The sequence below is a fragment of the Neovison vison genome, chromosome 2 (genome assembly GCF_020171115.1).
Source record: "Neovison vison isolate M4711 chromosome 2, ASM_NN_V1, whole genome shotgun sequence".
In the NCBI taxonomy this organism is placed as follows: Eukaryota; Metazoa; Chordata; class Mammalia; order Carnivora; family Mustelidae; genus Neogale; species Neogale vison.
The window spans coordinates 116,110,428-116,124,212 of record NC_058092.1 but is presented as its reverse complement, the minus strand read 5'-3'; positions in this window follow the sequence as shown (position 1 = coordinate 116,124,212).

Sequence of the window (13,785 nt, the reverse complement as noted above, 5' to 3'; positions counted from 1 at the left end):
TCCACAGGAGAGTCCATTTCAACTCAGGCCCCTTGGTTGCTTACCTAGAGCCAGCAGATGGAACCTGCCTTGTCGTTGGAGACAATTGGAATTTGAGGCGGGCTGCCCAGGAAACCATCCTTAGAACCCTCAACTGGATTTGTTTTATATGGGACGTCCGGGAGCCATCCAACAGGTCTTGACTGTCCCGAAGAAGGAATCCTTGCCATTTGGAGCATCTCACAACTCATATAATGGAAAACCCCCATGGACGTGTGATGCCCAACAACCTCAAAGAAGGGGTCATCATGGACAGAAACTCAAATCTGAGCCAACATCTGATCCTCGCCCTGACTTGAGATGAACGAGATCTCGATTCAGCTCTGCAGAGAGTGCCTGCTGTGCCCTCGCCCCGAGACCTAAGCCTAGATTGTGTTCTCAGACTTCAGTGCTCACACTTCTGGCCCACAGACCTCCAGTTTGAGAATTCCAGAAACAGAATGCAGTACTTTCCCTGCCCTCCAGAAGAAAACATTGCTTTATGGGGCTAGCCATAAACCCCAAATGAGGATCAACCTGCAGGCCACTTAACTGTACTCCCATTATAGAGCCTACACTGAGCACAAATGCCCTGTCTGATAAAGTCTGAGCCCAGACCTCCGAATCCACACCCAGACTGCTGGCCCCACACTGAGGATATCGGACCTGTCATGGCCTTAGGTCGTCATCTCTTCCCAATCTTGGATTTTAGGCTTCCAAACCTAGACCTTATCACCATCCATTGCCCAGGGTTGAGCGTGATGCAGAATTCAGAACTCCTCCTTCCTCATGGCCAGAAACCTTGAGGTTGGCATGTTGTCCAACGTTCAGTGTAGGAGAAACCAGAGTTGCCCATGAAGCCCCACCCATGCTTGCCAGCCGCGTTGGGCACAAACACGCATTGTGACCCTCAGTGTGTGCCCTGTCCTCAAGTAAGGCCTCTTGGTGGCTGGACCAAGAGCCCGCATATTGGGCGTTCATTACCCTAAGCCCCCATTCTTTCTTTTTTTCTTTTTAAAAGATTTTATTTATTTGACAGAGAGAAATCACAAGTAGGTGGAGAGGCAGGCAGAGAAGAGAGGGAAGCAGGCTCCCCGCTGAGCAGAGACTAGGCCCCCATTCTTAACAGGAGTTCGGGATTTCCAATCGTCCTTCCCAGTGCTCTGTTCTGGAATCCCTCTTTTGGTGGGACACCTGAGGTATAAAAACAGAAAGGACTCCTCCCATCCCACAGAATGACCCCAAACTCTTGAGATCGGACCAAATCCCCAGAGAGAAAGACTTGTCCATGGCCCATGAGGCAACCCCGACATTCCACGCTCACCGTTGACACAAAATCCAGAGACAAAAGCCTGAGCAAGCACTTCACACTCACCCTTTGTTCATAGTCCGAAAAATTCTCCTCACTGTCTGTATATCGGGCCTGCCCTACCTACGTCCCCAAACCTAAGCCGAGTTTGTGTTACCAGAATTCTGTCCCCACAACCCTGACACACACACTCTCCAAGCTGGGGCCCCTGGAGCCACACCTCAGGACTGTGCCTGCTCTCTCAAAGGGAATTCTGCCCATTCCATTGGGCACAACCATACAGATTAGGAGAAACCTCCAAAGACCCCGGGGGCATCCCAATAGTGTAGGCCGTCTAGGACAAACTGGGGCAATGTGACACAAGCTGAGCAACTGCCTCCAATAAGACCCATAGACTGATGTCCCCAGAGAATCAGATTGAACCAGATAGGCCCCTAGGCCTTAATCGGATCCATTGCTTTGGTTTCCAGGCATATCTCCTCAGAGGCCTGGTTTCAAATACCAGCATATGGGGGATTCCTGAGGCACTCATCAGAACAAATCTCGTCTCCACATTGGAAATGTACCCTTTGGAGCTCTGTCAAAGCCTCCTGTTCAGAGAATCCTTCAGGGCCCCAGATCCACCACTCCATTCCAAGGTCTCCATGGACAGAAACGCACAATATGACCCATCCTCAGGAGAGTCCATTTCAACTCAGCCCCCTCGGTTGCTCCCCCAGAGCCAGCAGATCGAAACTGCCTTGTCACTAGGAAATAATTGGAATGTGAGGCGGGCACACCACACTTCCATCCTTAGAATCCTGCTCTGGAGTAGTTCCGTATGGGACCTCCGGAAGCCATCCAACAGTTCTCAAGGGTCCTACAGAAGGAATCCTTGCAGTTTGGAGCAACTCACAACACCCATCGTGGGAATATCTACATGGCTTTGTGAGAACCTCCCCCTTCATGAAGAGTCATCATGGACAGAAACTCCAAACTGAGCCAAAGACTGATCCATGCCCTGAGTTCAGATGCACAAGATCTCGATTCAGCTTTGCAGAGTGTGCCTGCCGTGCCTTCGTGCCGAAACCTAAGCTGAACTTGTGTTCTCAGACTTCCGTCCTCACACTCCTGGTCCACAATCCCTCCAGTTTGTGAATTCCGGAGCCACAATGCAGCACTCTGCCAGGCCCCCAGAAGAAAAACGTTGCCCTATGGGGCTACCCAGAAACCCCAAATTAGGGGCAACCTACACGTCACTCAACTGTACCCCAATTATACAGTCTATGCTGGGGACTGATGCCCTGTCTGACACAACCTGAGTCCGGACCTCCCGACCGACACCCAGACAGCTGGCCGCACACTGAGCACATGTGATGTGCCATGGCCTTAGTTCGTCATCTCTTCCCAACCTCGGCTTTCAGGCTTCAGAACCTAGATCTTATCTCCAATCACTGGCCAAGAGTGAACATGATGCAGAAATCAGAACTCCTTCTTCCTCATGGCAAGAAACCATGTGGTTGGCATGTTGTAGCAAGTTCAGAGTAGCAGAAACCAGCGTGGCCCATGAGGCCCCACCCATGCTTCAGTGCCAGGTTGGGTACAAACTCACATTGTGACACTCAGCATGAGCCCTGTCCTCAAGTAAGAACTCTCAGTGGCTGGACCACGAGCCAGTGTGTGGGGCTTCCCAGGTCCCTAGGTCCCTATTCTTTTTTTCTTTTTTTAAGATTTTATTTATTTGACAGAGAAAGAGAAATCACAAGTAGGCAGAGAGACAGGCACAGATAGAGAGGAGGAAGCAGCTCCCCGTGGAGCAGAGAGCCTGACACAGGGCTCGATCCCAGGACCCTGGGATCATGACCTGAGCCAAAGGCAGAGGCTTTAAGCCACTGAGCCACTCAGGCACCCCCCTAGGTCCCTATTCTAAACCAGAGGTCAGTTTGACCAGTTGCCCCTCCCCAGGGCTCTCCTCTGGATTCCGTCTTTTGGTGGGACACTTGAGGTTAAAAAACAGAAAGGACTCCTCCCATCCCAAAGAATGACCCCAAACTCTTGGAATCGGGCTAAATCCCCAGAAAGGGATACTCTTTCATGGCCGATGAAGCAACCTAGACATTCAACAGCTATTGTTGACACAAAAATCCAGAGACAAAAGCTTGAGGAAGTGCCTCACATTCACCTTTTGTTCCTATCAGGAAGAGTTCTCCTCACCCTCTGTAGATCGTGTCTGCCATACCTACATTCCCAAACCTAAGCCAAGTATATGTTTCAGGATTCTGTCCCCACAGCCCTAGCCCACACACCCTCCAGGATGGGGCCCCTGGAGCCACAGGTCAGGACTATGCCTGCCCTCTTCATGGGAATTCTGCCCATTTCATTGGCCCCAACACTACAGATTAGGAGAAACCTGTGAAGACTCCAAGGCCATCCCAATACTCTGGGCCACCCAGGACAAACAGGGGCGATCTGACACAGGCTTAGCAACTACCTCCACTCATACCCATAGACAGTTGTCCCCAGAGAAGAAGATTGAATCGGATACACCCCTAGGCCCTTATGGATCCATTGCTTTGGTTTCCAGGCATCGCTCCTCAGAGGCCTGGTTACCCATACCAGCATATGGGAATTTCCAGAGGTACCAATCAGAACAAATGTCATCTCCACATGGGAAACTTGCTCTTCAGAGCTGTGTCAAAACCTCCCGTTAAGAGAATCCTTCAAACCCCGTAGTCACCGCCCCATTCTAAGGTCTCCATGTACACAAACCCACATTATGACCCATCCTCAGGAGAGTCCATTTCAACTCAGCCCACTCTGTTGCTCCTCCACAGCCAGCAGATCGAACTTACCTTATCGCTAGGAGATAATTGGAATGGGAGACGGGTTGCCCACACATCCATCCTTAGATCCTTACTCTGGAATCATTCTGTTTGGGGCGTCCGGGAGCCATCCACAGTTCTCGACAGTCCCACCGAAGGAATTTGGTCGGTTTGGAGCATCTCACAACTCCCATCATGGGAAAACCTCCATGGCCTTGTGAGATCCTCCCCTTCATGAAGGGACCGTTATGGACATAATCTCCAACCTGAGCCAATGTTTGATCCTCGTCCTGACTTCAGATGCATGAGATCTTGATTCAGCTCTGCAGAGAGTGCGCCTGCCATGCCCTCGACCCAAAACCTAAGCCTATCTTGTATTCTCAGACTTCCATCCTCATACTCCTGACCCACAAAACGTCCAGTTTCAAAATTCCGGAGGCACAATGCAGCACTCTGCCTGCCCTTCAGAAGAAAAATGTTGCCCTATGGGGCTACAAGAATACCCAAATGAGAATGAACCTACACGCCACTCAACTGTACCCCAATGATACAATCTACCATGGGCACCAATGCCCTTTCTGACACAGCTTGAGCCGGGACATCCCGACCAAAACGCAGACAGCTGGCCGAGCACATCGTACCCGCCAGGGCCTTAGGTGGTCATCTGTTCTCAACCTGGGTTTTCAGGCTTCAGAACCTAGACCTTATCTCCAATCACTGCCCAGGGGTGAATGTGATGCAGAAATCAGAACTCCTCCTTCCCCATGGCAAGAAACCTTATGGTTGGCATGTTGTCCAACGTTCAGTGTAGGAGAAATCAGCATTCACCATGAGAGCCCGCCCATGCTTGAGTGCTGTGAGGGCATAAACACACATTGTGACCCTCAGCGTGAGTCCTGTCTTCTAGTAAGTCCTCTAAGTGGCTGGACCATTAGACATCATAATGGGCTTGCCATGCCCCTAGGCCTCGATTTTTAACCAGATTTCTGGTTGTCCAATCACCCATTCCCAGGGCTCTGCTCTGGAATCCCTTTTTTGGTGGGACACCTGAGGTAACAAAAGAGAAAGGAGTCCTCCCATCCCACAGATTGACCCAAAACTCCTGGGATCCGGCCAAATCCACAGAGAGGAAGACTTGTCCATGGCCCATGAGGCCTCCCCGACATTCTATGGCCTCTAGGCTGAGGCCCCTGGAGCCACACCTCAGAACTGTGTCTGCCCTCCAAGGGAATTCTGCCCATTCCATTGGCCACAACCCTACAGATTAGGAGAAACTTCCAATGTTCCTGAGGCCATCCCAATAGTGTAGGCAGCCCAGGACAAACAGGGGCGATGTGAAACAAGCGGAGAAACTACCTCCCCTCAGATCCATAGACAGATATCTCCAGAGAAGAAAATTGAACCAGACAGGCACCTAGACCCTAATCTGATCAATTGTTTTTGTATCCAGGCATCTCCCCTCAGAGGCTTGGTCTCCAACACCAGAATATGGGGGATTCCTGAGGCAATCATCAGAAAAATCTCGTCTCCACATAGGAAATGTACTCTTGAGAGCTCTGTCAAAACCTCAGGTTAGGAGAATCCTTCAGGGCCACGGATCCACCACTCCATTCCAAGGTTTCCATTGACACAAACGCACACTATGACCCATCTTCAGGAGAGTCCATTTCAACTCAACCCCCTCGGTTGCTCCCCCAGAGACAGCAGGAGTCAACTGGAATGGGAGGTGGGTTGCCCAGGCATCCGACCTTAGTAACCTGCTCTAGAGTCATTCCATATGGGATGTCCAGGAGCCATCCAACAGGTCTCGAGTGTCCCACAGAAGGAATCTTTGAAGTTTGGAGCATCTCACAACTCCCATCAAAGGAAAACATCCTTGGCCTCCTGAGACCCTCCCTTTCATGAAGGGGCTATCATGGACAGAAACTCCAACCAGAGCCATCGTCTGATCCTCACCTGGCTTCAGGTGCACGAGATCTCGATTCAGATCTGAAGAGTGTGCCTGTGGTGCCCTCACCCCGAAACCGAAGCCTAGCTTGTATTCTCAGACTTCTGTCTTCACACTCCTAGCCCACAAGTACTCTAGTTTGGGAATTCTGGAGACACAATGATGTACTGTGTCTGCCCTCATGAAGAAAAACTTTGCCCTATGGAGCTACCCAGAAACCCCAAATGAGGATCAGCCTGCATACCACTCGACTGCACTCCAATTATACAGTCTGTCCTGGGCACTAATGCCCTGTCTGACCTCCCAACTGACAACAAGACAGCTGGCCGCACACTGATCACATTGGACATAGCATAGCATAGTATGAAAGTTTTCATACTTTCCAACCTCGGTTTTCAGGCTTCAGAGACTAGACCTTAACTCCAATCACTGCGCAAGGGTGAACGTGATGCCAAAATCAGAACTCCTCCTTCCTCATGGCCACAAATCTTGTGGTTTGCAAGTTTTTCACTGTTTAGTGTAGGAAAAACCAACGTGGCCCATGAGGCCCCACCCATGTTGAGGGCCGCGTTGGGCACAAACACGCATCGTGAACCTCAGCATGAGCCCGATACTCAAGGACGGCCTCTTAATGGCTGGACCAAGAGCCCGCATATGGGGCTTGCCATGCCCCTGGGCCTCCAATCTTAACCAGAATTCGGGTTGTCCAGTTATCCCTCTGAAGAGCTAGCTCTGGAATCCCTCCTTTGGTGGGACACATGAGATATAAAAACAGAAAGGACTCCCAACCCACAGAATGTACCCAAACTCTTGGGATCGTGTCAAATTCCCAGAGAAGGAGTCCCGTCCATCGCACATGAGGCCACTCAGACATTCCAGGGCCATTGTTGACACAAAATCCAGACACAAAAGCCTGAGCAAGCGCCTGCAACTCACCCTTTGTTCATATTCCGAAGAGTTCTCCTCACAGTCTGTATATCAGGCCTGCCATACCTACGTCCCCAAACCTAAGCCAAGTATGTGTTTTCAGACTTCTGTCACCACAGCCTTGGCCCACACACCCTCCAGGCTGGGGCCCCTAGAGCCACACCTCAGGACTCTGCCTGCCCTCTCGAAGGGAATTCTACCCATTACTTTGGCCACAACCATATAGATTAGGAGAAACCTCCAATGTCCCCGAGGCCATGGTAATATAGTAGGCTGCCCGGGACAAACAGGGCGATCTGGCAAAACCTGAGCAACTACCTCCAGTCAGACCATAGAGAGATGTCTCCAGAGAATCTGATTGAACTGGACAGGGCCCTAGGCCCTAATCAGATCCATTGCTTTGGTTTCCAGGCATCTCTCCTCAGAGGCCTGATTTCCAATACCAGCATATTGGGGTTTCTTCAGCCACAAATCAGAATAAATATCCTATCCACATGGGAAAATTGCTGCTCAGAGCTGTGTCAAAACTTCTGGTTAGGAGAATCCTTCAAGGCCCCATAGCCACAACCCCTTTCCTATGTCTCCATGAACACAAACCCATATTATTTTTTTTATAATTTATTTTATTTTTTATAAACATATTTTTATCCCCAGGGGTACAGGTCTGTGAATCACCAGGTTTACACACTTCACAGCACTCACCAAAGCACATACCCTCCCCAATGTCCATAAACCCACCCTATTCTCCCAACCCCTCTCCCCCCAGCAACCCTCAGTTTGTTTTGTGAGATTAAGAGTCACTTATGGTTTGTCTCCCTCCCAATCCCATCTTGTTTCATTTATTCTTCTCCTACCCACTTAAGCCTCCATGTTGCATCACCACTTCCTCATATCAGGGAGATCATATGATAGTTGTCTTTCTCCGCTTGACTTATTTCACTGAGCATGATACGCTCTAGTTCCATCCATGTTGTCGCAAATGGCAAGATTTCATTTCTTTTGATGGCTGCATAGTATTCCATTGTGTATATATACCACACCTTCTTGATCCATTCATCTGTTGATGGACATCTAGGTTCTTTCCATAGTTTGGCTATTGTGGACATTGCTGCTATAAACATTCGGCTGCACGTGCCCCTTTGGATCACTACATTTGTATCTTTAGGGTAAATTCCCAGTAGTGCAATTGCTGGATCATAGGGCAGTTCTATTTTCAACATTTTGAGGAACCTCCATTCTGTTTTCCAGAGTGGTTGTACCAGCTTGCATTCCCACCAACAGTGTAGGAGGGTTCTCCTTTCCCCGCATCCTCGCCAGCATCTGTCATTTCCTGACTTGTTGATTTTAGCCATTCTGACTGGTGTGAGGTGATATCTCATTGTGGTTTTGATTTGTATTTCCCTGATACCGAGTGATATGGAACACTTTTTCATGTGTCTGTTGGCCATCTGGATGTCTTATTTGCAGAAATGTCTGTTCATGTCCTCTGCCCATTTCTTGATTGGATTATTTGTTCTTTGGGTGTTGAGTTTGCTAAGTTCTTTATAGATTTTGGACACTAGTCCTTCATCTGATATGTCATTTGCAAATATCTTCTCGCATTCTGTCTGTTGTCTTTTGATTTTGTTAACTGTTTCCTTCGCTGTGCAAAAGCTTTTGATCTTGATGAAATCCCAATAGTTCATTTTTGCCTTTGCTTCCCTTGCCTTTGGCGATGTTCCTAGGAAGATGTTGCTGCGGCTGAGGTCGAAGAGGTTGCTGCCTGTGTTCTCCTCAAGGATTTTGATGGATTCCTTTCTCACATTGAGGTCCTTATCCATTTTGTGTCTATTTTTGTGTGTGGTGTAAGGAAATGGTCCAATTTCATTTTTCTGCATGTGGCTGTCCAGTTTTCCCAACACCATTTATTGAAGAGGCTGTTTTTTTTTTTTTTTTCAATTGGACATTCTTTCCTGCTTTGTCGAAGATTAGTTGACCATAGAGTTGAGGGTCTATTTCTGGGCTCTCTATTCTGTTCCATTGGTCTATGTGTCTGTTTTTGTGCCAGTACCATGCTGTATTGATGATGACAGCTTTGTAATAGAGCTTGAAGTCCGGAAATGTGATGCCACCAACTTTGGATTTCTTTTTCAATATTCCTTTGGCTATTAAAAGTCTTTTCTGGTTTCATATAAATTTTAGGATTATTTGTTCCATTTCTTTAAAAAGATGGATGGTACCTTGATAGGAATTGCATTAAATGTGTAGATTGCTTTAGGTAGCATAGACATTTTCACAATATTTATTCTTCCAATGCAGGAGCATGGAACATTTTTCCAATTCTTTGTGTCTTCCTCAATTTCTTTCATGGGTACTTTATAGTTTTCTGAGTATAGATTCTTAGCCTCTATGGTTAGTTTTATTCCTAGGTATCTTATGGTTTGGGGTGCAATTGTAAATGGGATTGACTCCTTAATTTCTCTTTCTTCTGTCTTGTTGTTGGTGTAGAGAAATGCAACTGATTTCTGTGCATTGATCTTATATCCTGACACTTTACTGAATTCCTGTATAAGTTCTAGCAGTTTTGGAGTGGAGTCTTTTGGGTTTTCCACATAGAGTATTATATCATCTGCGAAGAGTGATAGTTTGACTTCTTCTTTGCTGATTTGGATGCATTTAATTTCCTTTTGTTGTCTGATTGCTGAGGCTAGGACTTCTATTACTATGTTGAATAGCAGTGGTGATAATGGACATCCCTGCCGTGTTCCTGACCTTAGTGGAAAAGCTTTCAGTTTTTCTCCATTGAGAATGATATTTGCGGTGGGTTTTTCATAGATGGCTTTGATGATATTGAGGTATGTGCCCTCTATCCCTACACTTTGAAGGGTTTTGATCAGGAAGGGATGCTGTACTTTGTCAAATGCTTTTTCAGCATCTATTGAGAGTATCATATGGTTCTTGTTCCTTCTTTTATTGATGTGTTGTATCACATTGACTGATTTGCGGGTGTTGAACCAACCTTGCAGCCCTGGAATAAATCCCACTTGGTCGTGGTGAATAATCCTTTTAATGTACTGTTGAATCCTATTGGCTAGTATTTTGGTGAGAATTTTCGCATCTGTGTTCATCAAGGATATTGGTCTATAGCTCTCTTTTTGGATGGGATCCTTGTCTGGTTTTGAGATCAAGGTGATGTTGGCCTCATAAAATGAGATTGGAAGTTTTCCTTCCATTTCTATTTTTTGGAACAGTTTCAGGAGAATAGGAATTAGTTCTTTTTTAAATGTTTGGTAGAATTCCCTGGGAAGCCGTCTGGCCTTGGGCTTTTGTTTGTTTGGAGATTTTTAATGACTGTTTCAATCTCCTTACTGGTTATGGGTCTGTTCAGATTTCTATTTCTTCTTGGTTCAGTTTTGGTAGTTTATATGTTTCTAGGAATGCATCCATTTCTTGCAGATTGTCAAATTTGTTGGCATAGAGTCGCTCATAGTATGTTCTTATAATAGTTTGTATTTCTTTGGTGTTAGATGTGATCTCTCCTCTTTCATTCATGATTTTATTTATTTGGGTCCTTTCTCTTTTCTTCTTGATAAGTGTGGCCAGGGGTTTATCAATTTTATTAATTCTTTCAAAGAACCAGCTCCTAGTTTCGTTGATTTGTTCTATTGTTTTTTTTTTGTTTGTTTCTATTTCATTGATTTCTTCTCTGATCTTTATGATTTCTCTTCTCCTGCTGGGCTTAGGGTTTCTTTCTTGTTCTTTCTCCAGCTCCTTTAGATGTAGGTTTAGGTTGTGTACCTGAGACCTTTCTTGTTTCTTGAGAAAGGCTTGTACCGCTATATATTTTCCTCTCAGGACTTCCTTTGTTGTGTCCCACAGATTTTGAACAGTTGTGTTTTCATTATCATTTGTTTCTATGATTTTTTTCAATTCTTCTTTTATTTCCCGGTTGACCCATTCATTCTTTAGAAGGATGCTGTTTAGTCTCCATGTATTTGGGTTCTTTCCAAACGTCCTCTTGTGGTTGAGTTCTAGCTTCAGAGCATTGTGGTCTGAAAATATGCAGGGAATGATCCCAATCTTTTGATACCGGTCTAGTCCTGATTTAGGACCGAGGATGTGATCTATTCTGGAGAATGTTCCATGTGCACTAGAGAAGAATGTATATTCTGTTGCTTTGGGATGAAATGTTCTGAATATATCTGTGATGTCCATCTGTTCCAGTGTGTCGTTTAAGGCCTTTATTTCCCTGTTGATCTTTTGCTTGGATGATCTGTCCATTTCAGTGAGGGGAGTGTTAAAGTCCGCTACTATTATTGTATTATTGTTGATGTGTTTCTTTGATTTTGTTATTAATTGGTTTATATAGTTGGCTGCTCCCAAGTTTGGGGAATAGATATTTAAAATTGTTAGACCTTCTTGTTGGACAGACCCTTTCAGTATGATATAGTGTCCGTCCTCATCTCTTATTATAGTCTTTGGCTTAAAATCTAATTGATCTGATATAAGGTTTGCCACTCCTGCTTTCTTCTGATGTCCATTAGCATGGTAAATTCTTTTCCACCCCCTCACTTTAAATCTGGAGGTGTTTTCGGGCTTAAAATGAGTTTCTTGCAGGCAACATATAGATGTTTTTTTTTTTTGTTTTTTGTTTTTTGTTTTTTGTTTTTTTATCCATTCTGATACCCTGTGTCTTTTGATTGGGGCATTTAGCCCATTAACATTCAGTGTAACTATTGAGAGATATGAATTTAGTGCCATTGTATTGCCTGTAAGGTGACTGTTACTGTATATTGTTTCTGTTCCTTTCTGATCTACCACTTTTAGGCTCTCTCTTTGCTTAGAGGACCCCTTTCAATATTTCCTGTAGAGCTGGTTTGGTGTTTGCAAATTCTTTCATTTTTTCTTTGTCCTGGAAGCTTTTAATCTCTCCTTCTATTTTCAATGATAGCCTAACTGGATATAGTATTCTTGGCTGCATGTTTTTCTCGTTTAGTGCTCTGAAAATGTCATGCCAGCTCTTTCTGGCCTGCCAGGTCTCTGTGGATAAGTCAGCTGCCAATCTAATACTTTTACCATTGTATGTTACAGACTTCTTTTCCCGGGCTGCTTTCAGGATTTTCTCTTTGTCACTAAGACTTGTAAATTTTACTATTAGGTTACGTAGTGTGGGCCTATTCTTCTTGATTTTGAGGGGCATTCTCTGAACCTCCTGAATTTTGATGCTCATTCCCTTTGCCATATTGGGGAAATTCTCCCCCATAATTCTCTCCGGTATACCTTCTGCTCCCCTCTCTCTTTCTTCTTCTTCTGGAATCCCAATTATTCTAATGTTGTTTCGTCTTATGGTGTCACTTATCTCTCGAATTCTCCCTTCGTGTTCCAGTTGCTGTTTGTCCCTCTTTTGATCAGCTTCTTTATTCTCTGTCATCTGGTCTTTTATATCGCTAATTCTTTCTTCTGCCTCATTTATCCTAGCAGTGAGAGCCTCCATTTTTTATTGCACCTCATTAATAGCTTTTTTGATTTCAATTTGGTTAGATTTTAGTTCTTTTATTTCTCCAGAAAGGGCTTTTATATATCCTGAGAGGGTTTCTTTAATATCTTCCATGCCTTTTTCAAGCCCGGCTAGAACCTTGAGAATTGTCATTCTGAATTCTAGATCTGACATATTACCAATGTGTGTATTGATTAGGTCCCTAGCCTTCGGTACTGCCTCTTGTTCTTTTTTTTGTGGTGAATTTTTCCGCCTTGTCATTTTGTCCAGCTAAGTGTATATGAAGGAGCACATAAAATACTAAAAGGGTCACAAACCCATATTATTACCCAGCCTCATGGGAGTCTATTTCAACTCACCTTATTGGTTGTTTTCCCAGAGCCAGCAGATCGAACCTGCCTTGTCCCTAGGAGACAACTGGAATGGGAGGTGGGCTGCCCAGGTATCCATCCTTAAAAACCTGCTCTCGATTTGATCCATATGGGACGTCCTGAAGCCATCCAACTGGTCAAGCATGTCCCATAGAAGGAATAATTGCGGTTTGGATTATCTCACAACTCCCATCGTGGGAAAACATTAATTGCCATGTGAGACCCTCCCCCTTCATGAAGGGGCCATCATGGAAAGATACTCCAACCTACACAATGTCTGATCCTCGCCCTGACTTCAGATACATGAGTTCTCGTTTCAGCTCTGCAGAGTGTGCTTGCCGTGCCCTCGTCCTGAAACCTATACTTAGCTTCTGTTCTCAGACTTCCGTCCTCACACTCCTGTTCCTCAATCCCTCCAGTTTGAGAATTATGGACCACAATGTGGTATTCTTCCTGTCCTCCAGAAGTAAAACGTTGTCCTATGGGGATATCCAGACACACCAAATGAGGGTCAACCTGCAGGCCACTCCACTGTACTCCAATGATAGAGTCTACCCTGGGCACTAATTCCCTGTCTGACACAGCTTGAGTCCAGATGTCCCGAATGACACCCAGATGGCTGACCTCACACTGAGCACATTGGAACCGACAGGGCCTTAGGTCGTCATCTCTTCCCAACCTCGATCTTCAGGCTTCAGAATCTAGATGTTATCTCCAAGCTCTTCCCAGGGTTTAACGTGATGCAGAAATCAGAACTCCTCGTTCCCCATGGCCAGAAACCTTGTGGTTGGCATGTTGTCCAACATTCAGTGTAGGAGAAACCAGTGTGGTAAATGGGCACCACTGAGTTCTGCAATGTGCAAAAACAGGCATGACTCTCAGCTTGAGCCCTGTCCTCAATTAAGGCCTCTCGGTGCCTAGACCAAGAACCCACA